This window comes from Pelophylax lessonae, assembly GCF_965119305.1.
Source record: "Pelophylax lessonae genome assembly, chromosome: 12".
Taxonomy (NCBI): Eukaryota; Metazoa; Chordata; class Amphibia; order Anura; family Ranidae; genus Pelophylax; species Pelophylax lessonae.
In genome coordinates, this window is record NC_138779.1 from 63940504 (window position 1) to 63956762 (window position 16259).

The 16259-nt window shown below is 38.0% G+C and overlaps 1 protein-coding gene across 3 annotated transcripts in view; it reads left to right on the forward strand.

The window, feature by feature from the left end:
* DRD2 (dopamine receptor D2) overlaps positions 1 to 16259 on the forward strand; it is a 577257-nt gene that overhangs the window by 37833 nt on the left and 523165 nt on the right. The gene's annotated exons all lie outside the window — the stretch shown is intronic.

Genomic DNA, 16259 nt, shown 5'->3' on the forward strand with positions numbered 1-16259 from the left:
CTTTTGGTGGTATTTGATCACCTGTGCGATTTTTTGATCACGCGCTATAAACAAAAAAAGAGCGTCAATTTTGCAAAAATAGCAATATTTTTCACATTTTTTTATATGAAATTCCCCCAAAAAAAATGTAAAAATCAAAATTTTTTAACTTTTTCGGCCAATTTGTTTTATGCTACCTATGTTTGGTAAAAAAAATCGCAAAAAGCGTATTTTGATTGGTTTGCGCAAAAGTTATCGCGTTTACTAACAAAGGGAAAGATTTTTGTCATTTTTGTTGTTTTTTTTTTAACGTGTAATGGCGGCGATCTGCGATTTTTTTTGCGGTACTGCGACATTGGGGCGGACAGATCGGACCCTTGACTGACATTTTTGACACTTTTGGGGTTACCAGTGACATTTCTACAGTAATCAGTGCTATATATATGCACTGTTACTGTAAAAATACACTGGTAGTGAAGGGGTTAACTTTATTTGGGAGGGAGGGGCTGTGTGTATCCGTAGGGGCGTGCTTTCTACTGTGATTGGCTGGGGCTTCAGCTGTAAGGACACTGATCAACGGATCTACATACTAGATCCGAGTGATCAGTGTCTTAACAGCAAGGAGAATGACAGGTGGCTTGTTTACACAAGCTGCCTGACATTCTCCCTCTCCCCCGCCGATCGCTGAGTGACCGGCGGACATCGGGTCCGCCGGTCACACGCGCGGGGGGGTCCGTGACCACGCGGGAGCGGGAGCGCGCCTCCGGGGGCGCGCGCTCGCTCCCTAGACCCTCACAAGCTAGTGACGTAGCCCTACGTCACTTTGCCTGTGAGGGGCTGACTGCCGACGTAGATCGGCGTTAGGCAGTCGGCAAGTGGTTAATTGGAAAAATAAAATATGATTTTTTCAAATTCAAAACATAGGTATATATTTAGCTATATATTTATACATAGGTGCACAAAATGAACAAAACCATTAAAGAACAAAACCATTAAGAACATAGAACAAAACCATTAAAACATGATTTTCACACAAAAACAAAAACATAACAATGAATATTTACTTCAAATCAGTGTGACTTCTGCTGTTGTCTTTCAGAGACCAGTTCAGAAATGACCTCCGCTGAACCCGCAAGACTGACTCACCGAACCCCTGGGGTTCGATCGAACCCAGGTTAAGAACCACTGGTCTAGGGGTTCCTTTCAGTTTTCATAGAAGGCTAGTTATGGCTGTTAGAAAAGCTGTACCTAAGAACCCAGAATAGGACATGCATAGCTTCCATTACCATGCTTGAGAAACCTAATCCTCAAGGTCTGCATTGCATTTATGTCTTCATACATTCACACCGCACCCTTGCATCACCTTTTCCCAAACATCTAATGATGCAATTATGCATTTTAGGTAAAATACTTTTAGTTATTATTTTCTGTATTTTTTAAATTATTTTCCTGACTTTTTTTTTTTTTTTAATTCAATAAACATTACATTAGGGCCTTTGACCACACATTCGTTTTGTTAAAAATTGGTTAGAAGGCTTGAATGCTGATAAAGTAAAGAAAAACGTATTGTTTCTTCAACAAATATAATATTGTACAACAGATAACCTAACCTGACCTAAAACTTTTCTAAGGAAACAATGTTCTGAAGTTGAGCCTGCCGGCATGTACCCGATTTAGTCTTTGGTTCAATTCATGTATCCCTGTGGAGCCATGCAAATCCCAGATACATACTGTAAAAGTTCTTGCTACACTTAAGTACTGTTGCTACCTTGGAAAGGTTTTAGGCCAGGTCAGCGCCACTCTAAGCACATTTTCATGAAAACAACCTAAGGTCAATTTGTTTAACCTAATAAACCATTGTTCGTACATAGAGCTGTTAAAATAAAAAGCAATGTTTACTACAGTGTGTAAATGTTTTTCACTTACTCCACAATACCTTATTGGGTCACAGTGGGACACATTCATAAATATTCATTGTTTCTTTGAGCAGAGCTTGATGCCATTGATTGTCATGCTTTTTTTTCTGCAAGAGCAGGCCACCAACCATTGTTCAGAACTCTTTTTTGTTGTATAGCATTAAGATATATCCGAGTTTGCCATCTACACTATATTGTCAACAATTTTAGGACACCTGCCCTGACACGCACATGAACTTTAATGGCATGCCAGTCTTAGTCCAATATTGAGTTGGCCCACCCTTTACAGCTATACCAGCTTCAACTCTTTTGAGAAGGCTGTCCACAAGGTTTAGGAGTGTATCTATGGGAATGTTTGACCATTCTTCCAGAAGCACATTTGTGAGGTCAGGCTCTGATGTTGGACGAGAAGGCCTGGCTCCCAGTCTCCGCTCTAATTCTTCCCAAAGGTGTTCTGTTGGATTTATGTCCGGACTCTGTGCAGGCCAGTCAAGTTCATCCACCCCAAACTTGCTCATCCATGTCTTTTGTACCTTGTTTAAGGTATCTAAACCCGTCTTGGCCTTATCCGTTTGGTATTCTCTGTACAGCAGCATTCACTAAGCCAACGAGGTAAGCTTTACACAAATGTGTTGACAATGACTATGCTGACAGGAGAGTTCTGCTCCTTCACTGTCTAATCATAGGCTGGGTGGCAGGGAACTAACCAAGTTGTATTTATGCACTATAGTAAACGAAGACCAGGTTGCTGTCCTGGCTCTGCCAATCTCAGGACTGGTTGGACAAAATATAAAACTTCTGGCATGTGAAACAACTTCCTTGTGTATGTTTTAACAGTATATTTAGCTTTTTTCCTCACCTTTGGCTTGAGAATCACTCTATGTTTTTGTACTGTTTGGATGGGGAGAGTGAGATGAAGAATAACAATCAAAGGAGGCTCCAAAGCTGGAGATAACAATTAAAAATGGCTGCAAATACAAATATTCATAACAATGGAAGGTTTTGGTTAATTTAAAACATGCTGTAAGGTGACTATCCATTCATCCAACATATATATGATATGTTGTTTTTAATAGTATATGTAAAGGCCAATACATTTCAGTGATAGGATTTTGTAGATACAAAATCTTGGGCCTAAAAGGGAACTTGGGGGTCTATTTATGTATTTAATGTTAGATAAATGTGGAAATTATGATTTTGAGCTGAAAAACTTTCTGTGTAAATGTGCCAAAAATGACCATATTTTCTTATAAGCAGACTCTTCTTTCAGGTTGGGGTTTGCTAATCCTCTCACTATTTGGAAGGTTTGGAAGAAAGGTTCTCTCTAATTAAAATCTATGAACGATCTCCAGTCTCCGATAATGTGAAACACCCACTATGTGCCATGGATTAGGTAGAAGCAATTTCATATTTATAAAAAAGAAAGAAGATGCTTTATTGAAAATAATAATGCAATTTTGTAATGATGGCATGCATCCCAATGAATCATGGGAAATGTAAGCTTTAATAATCAATCCATTGTAAAATTTGTAAGCACTTGAACATATTATGACATCTATATCAAATAAAATACTTTTAAATAGAAATCATTAAAAAGTCAACTCTGTTGCCTAATGAGTTGCAGTATCTCTCTCTCCCTCTCTCTCTCTCTCTCTCTCTGCAGTTGTCATCGTATTCTATTGAAAATTACAAGCACTAAATTTAAAGTATATCTGTCAGAGTTAAGATTTAACCTAGTTCTCTTCCATCTCAATGACCTTTACATTAAACATTGCTCTGCTGGGTATATTCCACCCTGCAATTGTCTTCAGTCACTTATTAATAAGGAATCAGCAGTGTTTCTAGCTGCTTTTTCCTCAAGAAAGGCTGTCCACATCAGAGAACTAACTCTCAAAGGGTCACTAGGAGTCACACAGATGACAGTATATTGTATGTCCCTGTAGGCATGTAAAATTGCCCTCTTATAAGCCATTTGGAATGAGAGAGAAATAAAAAGAGCATCATAAAAACTATAGTGTGCAACACTGATACTTGTAAAAGAGAACTGCCAAATAAACTTGCATAGTCAACCTTTGTTCTTTTGTGACCTGTGTGGGGACACTCACAGATACAGTATATATTTATTCTTTTAGGTTTACACCTTATTAGAATACACATATGGAACACCAGCTCCAGATGTATACTCACTTGCATCCAAAGGGCACAGAAAGCTGCAATGTTGGCAGCCTGTGGCTATAATCTTCCAAAAACATGCCGCATGTGTGAAGGCTATCTTCTTAGAGTTCTATGGAATATTCTCTGAATTACTTCAGTCCCACAATCCCCAAACACTGCTCTGATCTAGATTGAATATGATGGTATGTGTAAGAGAGTGTTTTAGAGAACTAGAGACCAGTGCTGCTGTTCTGCATGGGAAAGTGGCGGTCTTGCTCTCCAATGTGCTGCCAGCACAGAGTATTTTAGACCCTAGTAGCTCATAGTATGAAAAAAAAAAAAAGCAAAAACACACCGTAGGCCACTATTAAATAAAGATGGTTCAAATAGGCTTTAAAGTAGAGCTATAGGCATTTTTTTTTGTTCATTTTGGGTTGTTAAGGGAGGGTTATAACTCTTATAAGTTTTATTTTAGACATCACTTCCACTTCCTGTTCCATAGCCAAAATAGGAATAGGAAATCCCTGCAAATTAGGGGAATCTCATAAGGACCTCCAGGTCACCAGGACTAGTGTGCCCATTGGAAGATTTCCCCTCTATTACTTTTCTGGGAAAACCCTAAATTTGGGATTGTCTTTTACTTTCACTTTCAATTATAATAGTACACAGGACAAATAGAGAGGGTGAACCTCCCTAACAGGGGCACAGACAGCAATAACAACTGACATGTGTACTTATCCCTTTCTACTCTATCCAAAACTAAAAAAAAAAAAACAGGTTTTGTATACTTTGTTAATATTTATATTACCATTTTTTGTGCATTTTTTGTAAGTATTAATTATTGCACACCATGTGCATTGGGCTGTTTTGCACCGTGTTGCTCAACGCAGATCCAATGCAATAACAAGCTGAAATCCATTGTTATCAATAGGCTCAGTTCATATCAATGCATTGCGTAGGTGTGCGCCCTGTAAAAATGGAACATACTGCATTTAAATGTAGAGCAATACACTGCAATGCTTTATAATGTATCGTTAAGAAAGAAAATGTATTTTGACTCTTGCTGTAAACCAAAAAAACCTGCCCATCAATATATCACAATGCATTAAAAAAAAAAAAAACATGTCAGCGCACATGAACTCAAGTGCATTTACCCTGCATCAAAATTAGTAAAATACAACAAACATGGTATAAAACCAACCATAAATATTAGTTAACATAATATAACGTACACTTTTGCCATTAAGTAAGTCCCTTACACTTGACAGCTGATGCACCTACCAATGCACTACCCACTACAAACCATCTTTGTGTTTTGCAAAATCAACCCAACAATGCACATTTTACAATTAATAATCCATCTGCTAGAAGAGAGAAACATTTGACAAACACTGCTTAAACTGCCTAGCTTTCAAAGCCCAAAATTAAGCATATTTTTATGGATAGAGCAAGCCTAAAATATTTCCCCACCTATTAGAGATTTTGGCAAAATGTAATTGAATGTTTTAAAAATGAAATTTTGGTGTGGTAAAATAACAAATGCAGTTCAAATAATTAATGCAGTTCAACTAATTGACCCAAACAAATCCCTGTATTTAAAATAAGCATGTCTGTATGTTGTGCTCAATGACATTTTCAATGTGGCAATGTGACTTAAATGTGACATCATAGCAGAGGATAATCTTTATGTCTCTGCTGACCCACACAAAACATTATTATCTGCCTCATTAATTTGATAGCAGCCATTATAGAGTGATGTCATATAAAGGATTGTTTTATGTTTCAAATATTTTTATTTTCAAAATTGGCAGATAAGAAAAAAAAAGTACAAAGTTGCATGTAAGAACTGGTAAAATATCCAAACAATGGATATAACCAAAAATGGATGAATGGCTGCACATTCCGGAAGGATGCCAAAATCTTTATTGTAGTGATCAACAAATAAAAGCATATACAGCACACCATGGTTTTATGATTAGGCGCTGGTGCTCACTGTGCTTTATATGCTTTTATTTGTTGATCACTACAATAAAGATTTTGACATCCTTCTAGAGTGTGCAGCCATTCATCCATTTTTCCCTGTTGATCTCAGAGGCGAGCTGGGCAAGCACCTCTGCTTTTGAAGCAACACTAGACTTGCAGCACTTACACCTTGAGTGGGGATTCCTCATCATTCGCTGAATTTGAAATGTTTTTATGGAAATATTAGGTCCCCGTGTGTGGGGGCAACCAGGTGAGGAATACAAAGAGAAGTGTGTCTTGCCTACAGTCAAGCATTGTGGTGGGAGTGTCGTGGTCTGGGACTGCATGAGTGCTTTCAGCACTGGGGGCCTATAGTTCATTGAGGGAATCATGAATTCCAACATGTACTGTAACATACTGAAGCAGAGCATTATCCTCTCCCTTCGGAGACTGGGCCTCAGGGCAGTATTCCAACATGATAACGACCCCAAACATACCTCCAAGATGACCACCGCCTTGCTAAAGAAGCTGAGAGTGAAGGAGATGGACTGGCCAAGCATGTCTCCTGATCCAAACCCTATTGAGCATCTGTGCGGCATCCTCAAACGGAAGGTGGAGGAGCTCAAGGTCTCTAAAACCCACAAGCTTCGTGATGTCATCATGGAGGAGTGGTAGAGGACTCCAGTGGCAACCTGTGAAGCTCTGGTGAACTCCATGCCCAGGAGGGTTAGGGCAGTGGTGGAAAATAATGGTGGCCACACAAAATATTGACACTTTGGGCCCAATTTGGACATTTTCACTTAGGGGTGTGCTCACTTTTGTTGCCAGCGGTATAGACAATAATGACTGCGTGTTGAGTTATTTTGTCCAAGAATAAATATCAATCGTTAAATGATGTTGCGATCAACATTAAAAATAAATAAAACAGTCCAATTATAAAAGGTGACTTAGTGCTCCAAATAGTGTCCTTGTGAAAATAAATATTCTCAAATGGAAGGTGCAAGTTGATTAACTGAGATATCAATTCCTTTTCTCGAGTGAATGGATAAATTGGATCCCTTACTAGATAACGTGGGTCTTATATGTCATATGACATTAAGACCATCCAAGCTTTAATGGCCCCCTGGGCTGAATGGGTTCCCCTTTTGGTGGTCCTATGGGCTGGTATGGCTCCTCTGGACTCCGGGGTGTGATGACCCAAGTTTATAAGGAAGGAGAAAGAAAAGCTCCAAATAGTGTAATATTGTTAACTAAAGATAGTTTATTGCCCATACATTGGGTTCCGATTAGGTAAAACAGGATAAACACTCTCCCTGGTGGTCAGCGGTGCGGGCTGCGCGTCCTCCTCGCGGAATCACGGGCTCACTTCTGGCTTGCGTTCCACCTAGGATAGCGTGATCACGCTATGCGGTCCAAACTGACGCGTTTCGTCACTTCCGGTGACGTCTTTAGAGAAGTGACGATAACATGCTGGTGTTGCTTATGGTTAAGGAGTCTCCAAACAAGACCTTTAAGATTAGATAGTGAGTCCAAATTGATGAACGAAAAGGTTTATTTATTCACTGCAATGGAGAGGATACAATTTCACAGAAGCTCAGTTCATGTAAACTGAACCAAAGAAAGTATTGTATCGTCTGGCTAACAAGCGTTAGGCTAACTCATTTATAGTCATAAATATGCATAAGTTCTAGGCATGTTCTAGGCTGTAATCTAGGTGTGATCGTATAATTAGTCCAAACAATGTCCATATCTTCTTAAATGCACGCTAATAGTTAAATGAGTTAACATCATGTGACTGACACAAAAGGGGAACTAAGCAGCATGCCATGAATGTTATTGGTTCAAACTGGTTCTGACCACAAGAGTGTATTCTTGATCAGACAGTAAGTTACAGGTGGTTGGTTTCTTCAGGTGGTAAATGTTGTCACAGGCTCAAACTTTTTGTTTCCTAAGCAAAAAGAAAAGTGCATGTAAGCTCCTAACAGTAAAAAATGACAATTAACCACTTCCCGACCACCCGCTGCCTTTTTACTGCGGCAGGGTGGCTCTCCTACACAAACTGTCGTAGACCTACCTCGTTTGCGCACAGAAAACTAGGACCGAGCACGCGCCGCTGGCGGCGCGCTCCCACCCCCACTCGGCAGCGGGGAAGCCGATGCACGGGTCAGGTGGCTAAGATTGCCGCCTGACACCCGTGATCACTCCCCGCTGAGAAAGAAGGATGGGCAGCTGTTGTAAACACAGCTGACCGTTCTCCCTGAAATGATCACAGAGCGCCTGTGATCTTTCTATATAGGATCACATGTCTCTATGGTCATTTCATAAGCCACACCTCCCCACAGTTAGAATCACTCCCCTAGGCTCAGATTTGACCCCTTGATCATCCACAGGGTTAACCCCTTCCCTGCCAATGGCATTATTACAGTAACAGTGCATATTTTTAGCACTGATTACTGTAGTAATGTCACTGGTCCCCCCAAAAGTGTCAAAAATGTCAATTAGGGGTCCGATCTGTCCGCCGCAATGTCACAGTCCCGCAAAAAAATCGCAGATCGCCGTCATTACTAGTAAAAAAAAAAAAAAAAAACAGTAAAAATGACATAAATCTTTCCCGTAGTTAGTAGACGCGATAATTTTTGTGCAAACCAATCAAAATATGCTTATTGCAATTTTTTTACCAAAATATGTAGCAGAAAACAAATTGGCCTAAAATGTTAAAACATTTTGATTTTTACCTTTTTTTTTTTTTTTTTTGAGAATGTCATATAGCAGAATGTGAAAAAAAAAATGTTTTTGTTTATAGCTCAAAAAATTCAAATCGCACAGGTGATCAAATACCACCAAAAGAAAGCTCTCTTTGTGGGGAAAAAAGGACATACATTTTATTTGGGTACAGCGTCGCACAACTGTGCAATTGTCTGTTAAAATAACGCAGTGCCGAATTGCAAAATAGGGCCTGGTCATTAAGGGGGAAATCCTTCCAGTCTTAAAGTGGTTAAAGCAGAAGTGACAATATATATGTATATTTAGAACTCAACATTATCAGACCCCTATATATTTACTCATTGGGGAGTTTATTGGCTGCAGAAAAAAATGTCTGACGCCAAAAACAACAAAACGTCCAGTGTGCATGAGGCCTAATATTGTATAACATCACTGGTTGTTTTTCTGCTAACTCTTAGCACATTTCCAGATTTAAAAGGATACAATGAAACCATGGTTAGCCCTCTTTAAAAAAATAATACATTTGTATCAGTCTGGACCGTTTGGTGGACGGCTTGTGCCTTGGACTCATATTCTCACTCTGGTAGCACTAGCACTTTGGTGAGCATCTATTGTATTTATGAAATAATGTTATTTATCACGGAAATTATTTTGTATGTAAATCTTTCAACTAATGTTTTGTGTCTCTTTTTTGTAATAGTCAACCTGGGATCTCTAAGTGGTCTTTGAGAAAGCTTTCATAGCGAAACGCGTCACTACTATATGTGCCTGTACTATCATTATGAGATGTGTGATGTCAGTTTATGAATCATGTTCCATCAATTTTAATGTTTATATTTTATATATTTATCAATAAAATGAGTGTTTACTTTTTTCATTTACCTTGATTGGTGATTATTTATGATGCTCAGACTCACTGGTGTTTGATACCCTCTCCACCATCCCCTCATTTTATAGGTGTAATTGGGGTCCCTTCTTCTCTTTGACGTTGAGACCTCACTATTCCTGTTTTTATTCAGTATGTACATTTGTATCAGTGTTAGATATTTAATTGCCTACTTGGTGAGTTAAATGCTGACACATAGCTTGCCAAGCTGATTACTTACTTAGCATCTATGTGACATTTATATCGCTCCCTGCCCGGCTAGTCTCCTATATTATGATCTTGAGTACTTTAGGACATTAAACAGGAGGCATTAATCAATTATTTTATAATGAATAGTGATGAGCATACTATGCACTTCTGTCATCGCTACATTACCACAACATACTATATTGTAAATGGCTCTAAAGCTTGAGAGCTGTCAGCAGAGCTCTAGACATGCCTATATATGACCCAGTACGGTAAATAAAGTCTACCATGCAATGCTGTTTCATGAATAACTGAAATTCCTATGCGCTTCAGCTCCCTCATTACTCACTGCTGGTGGAACATCTGTGTGCCTGGCCCCATTTGATCTCTTTATGGAGTAACATGTATAAATAAAACTATATATATCCATGTAGGCACAAAAAAGCCAGGTAAAGCTTTATTCTCCCTGAAATGGTTATGCAGTAGAAGAGGAATAAATATGAAAAAAAGAAAAAAAAGAAAAAAAAAAACTATGGGGTGCACGTATGTTTAAGTGATGTGAAACTGTAACAGAAGTTAGGTGTCATAAGTCAATAAATGGCAAGTAAATGTGACATTGACTATAATTATTGCCTTGTGAAAAGTAATAGAATACATGGGGGCAAAAACAATTACATTTTCTGTTACTCAGTGATAAACAAACAGAGGTGAGCATCTGTTGTTCTGGAAAGCCCACAAGCCTCATTACCACCACCTCAATCACCTAGCAACTAAGAGTCATTCACGAAAGCATAATGCATGTAGTCATTTTTATTACAGTGTATAAGTTCACTAAAAGCATAAGTCCAACTTCACATAAAGTGTACTTATCCTTCCTGCCTAGTCCCATTGTCTTACCACAAGCCACCCTCCCCAAATCTAGATGTATACTTTTTTTATATATATATATGTATATATATTTATTTATTTATTTATTTATTTATTTATTTTTATTGATTCTCATTTCAGTTTAACAAACAATAATAAGAAAAAAGAAAATTCTTCCAACTTACAAACTAATATTATGCCTCCTAATCCTCCCTCTCCGAACCCAATCCATTCCTTCCGTTACATTAATAATCTTCCCTTATTGTGATCTACCTCTATTTACCTAACTAGAATTAACATAACCCAATTTTATTCATTCTCCGGTTCTTTCCATATTTCAATGTCATCGCTAGTCTTTTTAAAGTTAATCAATTTTTCCCAATTATTGGAGAAACATTCTATTTTTTCTTCATCCATACTACACAGGTATTCCATGTCATAAATATATTCGACTCTACCGCATCACTCCTTAATAGTGGGAGCTTCTGCATTGAACCAATTTTTTGGAATTGTCCCTTTTGCTGCATTTAGCAGATTTGGAACTTTCAAATTTCTATATTGTTTTGTTTTCTATGGAACAAACATGTTCAGGGATCATCTACAATGGTCTCCCCCGTGATTTTGTTAATTCATTGTTGTATTCTTAACCAAAATTCTCGAATCTTGGGACATTCCCACCAAATATGAGCCATTTTGCCCAACGCCTGACAACCTCTCACATATTTGATTTCTCTGGTTGACAACTATGCGCTATAACCGGTGTAATATACCACCTTGAGAGACATTTATAATTTATCTCATTGGTGTTCACATCCCTGGCCGTGCAGTGTACAGCTCTCAGCACACCATTCAATTCGTCCTCTCCCAAACCTAACCCTATTTCTCTTTCCCATCTTTCTATAAATGGGAGTTTCCTTTTACCCATCAGATCAGTTAATATCTTATATATTTGAGACATACTATGACCTAATAAATGTATACTCACTTGCACCCAAGGGCCACTGCCAGCTTCCATAAACTGGCCATGCCAGTGCATGCTATCCTCATAAACTGGTCATACAGTAGATGGATAGAATTTTGTACAAAGATTCTTATGAAAGTCTTAGAAACATTTTTACTTTGGTGAAGTCCATGCTTTCCAAGATCAAACAAAAACTACATATACTGTTAGAAATGTGTTGAAAAAGTTTCAAATCTCCTTTGAACCACTGGAGACAGGTGTTGCTGTGCTGCTCAGCAAAGCAGTGGGCTGACTCTCCAATGTGCTGCCAAAGCAAGGGGTTTTAAACCCTTGCTGTAGAGTATAGTATGAGAAAAAAAAAAACATAAACACAAACATATTTATAACTGTATATGCAACATGACTGTATGGCAGTAATAAATAAAGAGGGTCCAGCTAGGCTTTATTAATAATTACAATTACCTTTTCTGTAGCTTTTTTGTAAGTATTAATTATCCATTTCCCTCAAAAGGATGTACCCGTACATCCTTGAATTTCAGTGTTTATACTGGATCTATGGCTGCAGCTGCAATCATGGACCTGGTATCATTGTTTTCAGCCAGCATTGCTGAATAAAGTAAAAGTTATCCTAGTGGCTAAATAGCCGATGGATTGCTTTTACTTGCAACTGACCCCCCCCCCCCCATCGCTTCTGCTGCTTTCCCGGGCTCTCCCGCCCCACCGGACAGTCTAGGAATGAATTTAGCAGTTCCGACGGCTTACCATAGAAATTACCGAAGACCAGAACATCCCCAATCTTCTCAATGGTCTAAGAAAATGGAAGCTACAGGTATTTTGTCTCTTACAGTTTCGGTATACTGTAAACAAGCCTGTTACTGGTCTGTGAAAGCATCTGATCAAACCAAATTCCAATTAATACTAAAAATTCAGTTTGATCAGATACTTTTAAGGGAAAAGGAGAGATTTGGGGTCCAATAGACCCCAAATGTCTCAGTAAAAAGAACCTGTCACTGCCCATGCTATCATCCCTTATGATAGAAATAAAGTTGATAATACAAAAAATTAGAGAAATAAAACTTTTAAATAAAATAATTCAAAAATTCCCCCATGCTCACGCGTAAAGGGGAATGTACACATTGGTCATGTACGCATATGTAAACAGTGTTTGCACCACACATGTGAGTATCACCATAACCATTATATTGAGAACAATAATTCTAGCACCAGACCTCCTGTGTAACTCTAAATTGGTAACAGGCTTTTTAAAGTTACTTTAAACTGGTAACCTGTAAAGGCTTTTAAAGGGCCACCTTTGGAGATTTTTAAGTACCATAATTTGTCACTATTCCACAAGTGTGTATAATTTTAATGCACGACATGTTAGGTATCTTTACCTATTTACACAGCGTAACATCATATTTTATATTTTACCAAACAATTGGGTATTATATATTTTTTTGTGCATAAAAATTATTCAAAGTGTATTTTTTCTACCGAACAATGTAAAAAGTTGCAGTGTAAATAATGTATACATAAAAATTGCAACACCTACCATTTTATTCTCTAGGGCCTCTAATTAAAAAATATATACCGTACATAATGTTCGGAGTAATTTTCTAGCAAAAGAAAAAAAAACTGATTTACATTTATGTGAGAAGTGTCAGAAAAGGCTTGGGAAGCAGGTGGCTATTTCACAGGTTAGTGCTCCATAATATCAATCCTATGGATGGTGTTTCTATATTGTGTCTATTGAGGAGAGCAGAAACCATTGCAAATGGGGAGAAAACAATACTTCAGGAGACAAAATGGCAATTTATGAGAAATTCTAATTCAAAATGTTTTTTATGTGAAAAATAATTCCACTCCTATTTTGGCAAGTGAATTGAATGCTTTGAAATTGAAATTATGGTGTGATAAAATAACAAATAATGCATGCAGCTCAGTTAATTGACCCATGGTCTCTACTTTTTAAATAATCACGTCATTATGTTGTGCTCAATAATATTGATAATGTGGCAATGTGACTTTAATGTGACATCATAGCAGAGCAAGATCTTTATGCCTCTGCTGACCCATATAAAACATGATTAACCACCACATGAATGTAATAGAAGCCACTGCAGAGTGGTGCCATATAAAGAAAATTGTAAAGGTATTGCCACTATAGAACTGAATGTAAAAAATATATTTGTACTTTCATGGATCTGCAATACCACTATTTTTTTTTAACATGTAGCTGAATCCTTTACTATGAAAAAATGATATATATATATATATATATATATATATATATATATATATATATATATATTTATATATATACATACACACTTTTGATTGTTTATACATGGTTTTTTGTAGGCAGAAGGGAGGATGGTACTATTAGCAACAGTAACAACGGGAATAGAGATTTACAGTTCTCAAACAGCACCTGAATTGTCATCCTTCCATGACATTTCTGACTAGATAGCTTTTCTATTTGAAGGGTGATAAGTGTGATATTATGGACTTGATTTAATAAAGTATGAAATGAAGCAATGCAATCAATCATGTATTGAAGAATATTTTTATTTCACTGCACATGCTTGCATGTTTGATTGGATGATTGCAAAATGAAGTACAAACTACAGCCAGCCTACAATGCAGACCAAGCTTTTTCTGGCACTTTTTGTTAAAATCAGTATTTATTGCTAGAAAAATACGTATAACCCCAAACATTATACCTTTGTTTAGCAGAGACCTTAGAAAATAAAATGACAATCATTGCAATTTTTTATGTCACACGATATTTGCGCAGCGGTTTTGCAAACGTAATTATTTTTGAATAAATACACTTTAATGAATTTAAAAAAACACAATATTTACTCTTTTTTGTATAATGGAAAAGATGATGTTATGCAGAGTACATAGATACCTAACATATCATGCTTTAAAATTCTGCATGCACGTGGAATGGCGACATACTATGGTACTTAAAAATCTCCATAGACTACACTTTAAACACCTTTACAAGTTACCTGAAACAGTTACAGAGTTACAGAGGAGGTCTAATGCTAGAATTATTGCTCTCACTCTAACGTTCACGGTGATACCTCACATGTGTGTGCAAATACCATTTACATATGCATAAGACTTCTGTATGCATTCGCTTCTGTGCGTGAGCAAGGAGGGATAGGGGCGCATTACACTTTTTTTTTTTCTTATTTATTTAACTGTTTATTTTTACACTGTCTCTAATTTTTTGCCCTCTTTTTTTCCTTTTACAAGGAATGTAATCATCCCTTGTAATAGAAATACAGATGACAGGTCCTTTTTTTGGAGAGATCTGGGGTGAAAAGGTCAAAAAGACTCAAAATCTCTCCTTAACCTTTAGGCTCCATGTACACGGGACGTTGTAAATGGCCGTTTAGGAGCAGTTGGGCGTTTTCTATCAGAAGCCCCTGAACCCTCCTCTATGTTATCTTATCTGTCCATGTACACAGGGTCGTTTACAATCATTTGCAGGCAGTTGAGTTCAGGGACGTTTTTTGGAAAGCAATTATTATTGCGTTCAAACGTGTGTTTCCTGGCATTTCAAATGCGACCGAACGCGATGACCCACGTTTAGCGCTTGCGTTTTTCCATTTTAAAGGGGAATGATTTTTTTGACCTCTAGGAACGGTTTTAGATGCAAATGCCCGCTAAACGCGGGTGCAAACACGACACAACAGACGTTTTAAACGTTTTAAACGTCCTAAAAATTCCAGCATTTCAAGAGACTTTTTTTAGCGTCCCGTGTACATGGAGCCTTAAAACCAAAAAAAACAAAAAAAAAAAAAATTTATCTTTTGCTTTAAAAAAAAAAATATTTACTTCCAGCCTGGGCTGCAAGTGACATTATGACGTCGCTCCGGTCCTCCAAGGATATAAAGTTGATCAAAGAGTATCTACTGTCGGATCGTTTCTCTGGTGAACTGGCAGAAACAATAAGCCCGAGAAACACCTGTGAGTGGTAGTGGGTGGGGGGGATTCAAAATGCAAAGCTTTTTATTACTTTATGATCACATAGAAAATGACCGCTTTGGGACCACACTGGGACCCTTCCTTAGCTATATGATCATCACATGCCTAAGGAACATGTCCCTAAACATTGCTTTTCTTTGCAATCATATAAAAATAAAGAGCCTTGATGGTGTGTTGGTGACATGCTGAAGCTCATGAATTGATGGCCATTACAATGTGCAAGAACACACTACCATGCGGTTTGGTGAACTACATCAGAAGGCTATTGCTTGTCAAATGTTCTTGTCCATTATTGTGCATTGCACTTTTGTACATGTATTAAAAAGTACTATTCTAAGAAAATTTTGATTGGGCTGCCTTAACACAATGCTCATTACCACTTGCCGACCAGCCGCCGTACCTATACTGCGGCAGGTCAGCTCTGTCCTGCAAAACAGCTAGTGGGGGCCCGCATGCATGCGCCAACTGGCCATTCGGGAAGCCAATCAGTGGGTCCGGCAGCCGCAATGCCCACAGGGCACCGAGATCGCTCCCCGTGGAGACAGAACGGCGGTCTGCTGATGTAAACAGTCAGTAATGAACACAGGGATCCTATGTTCCTCTTATTTTGGAACTCAGGTCT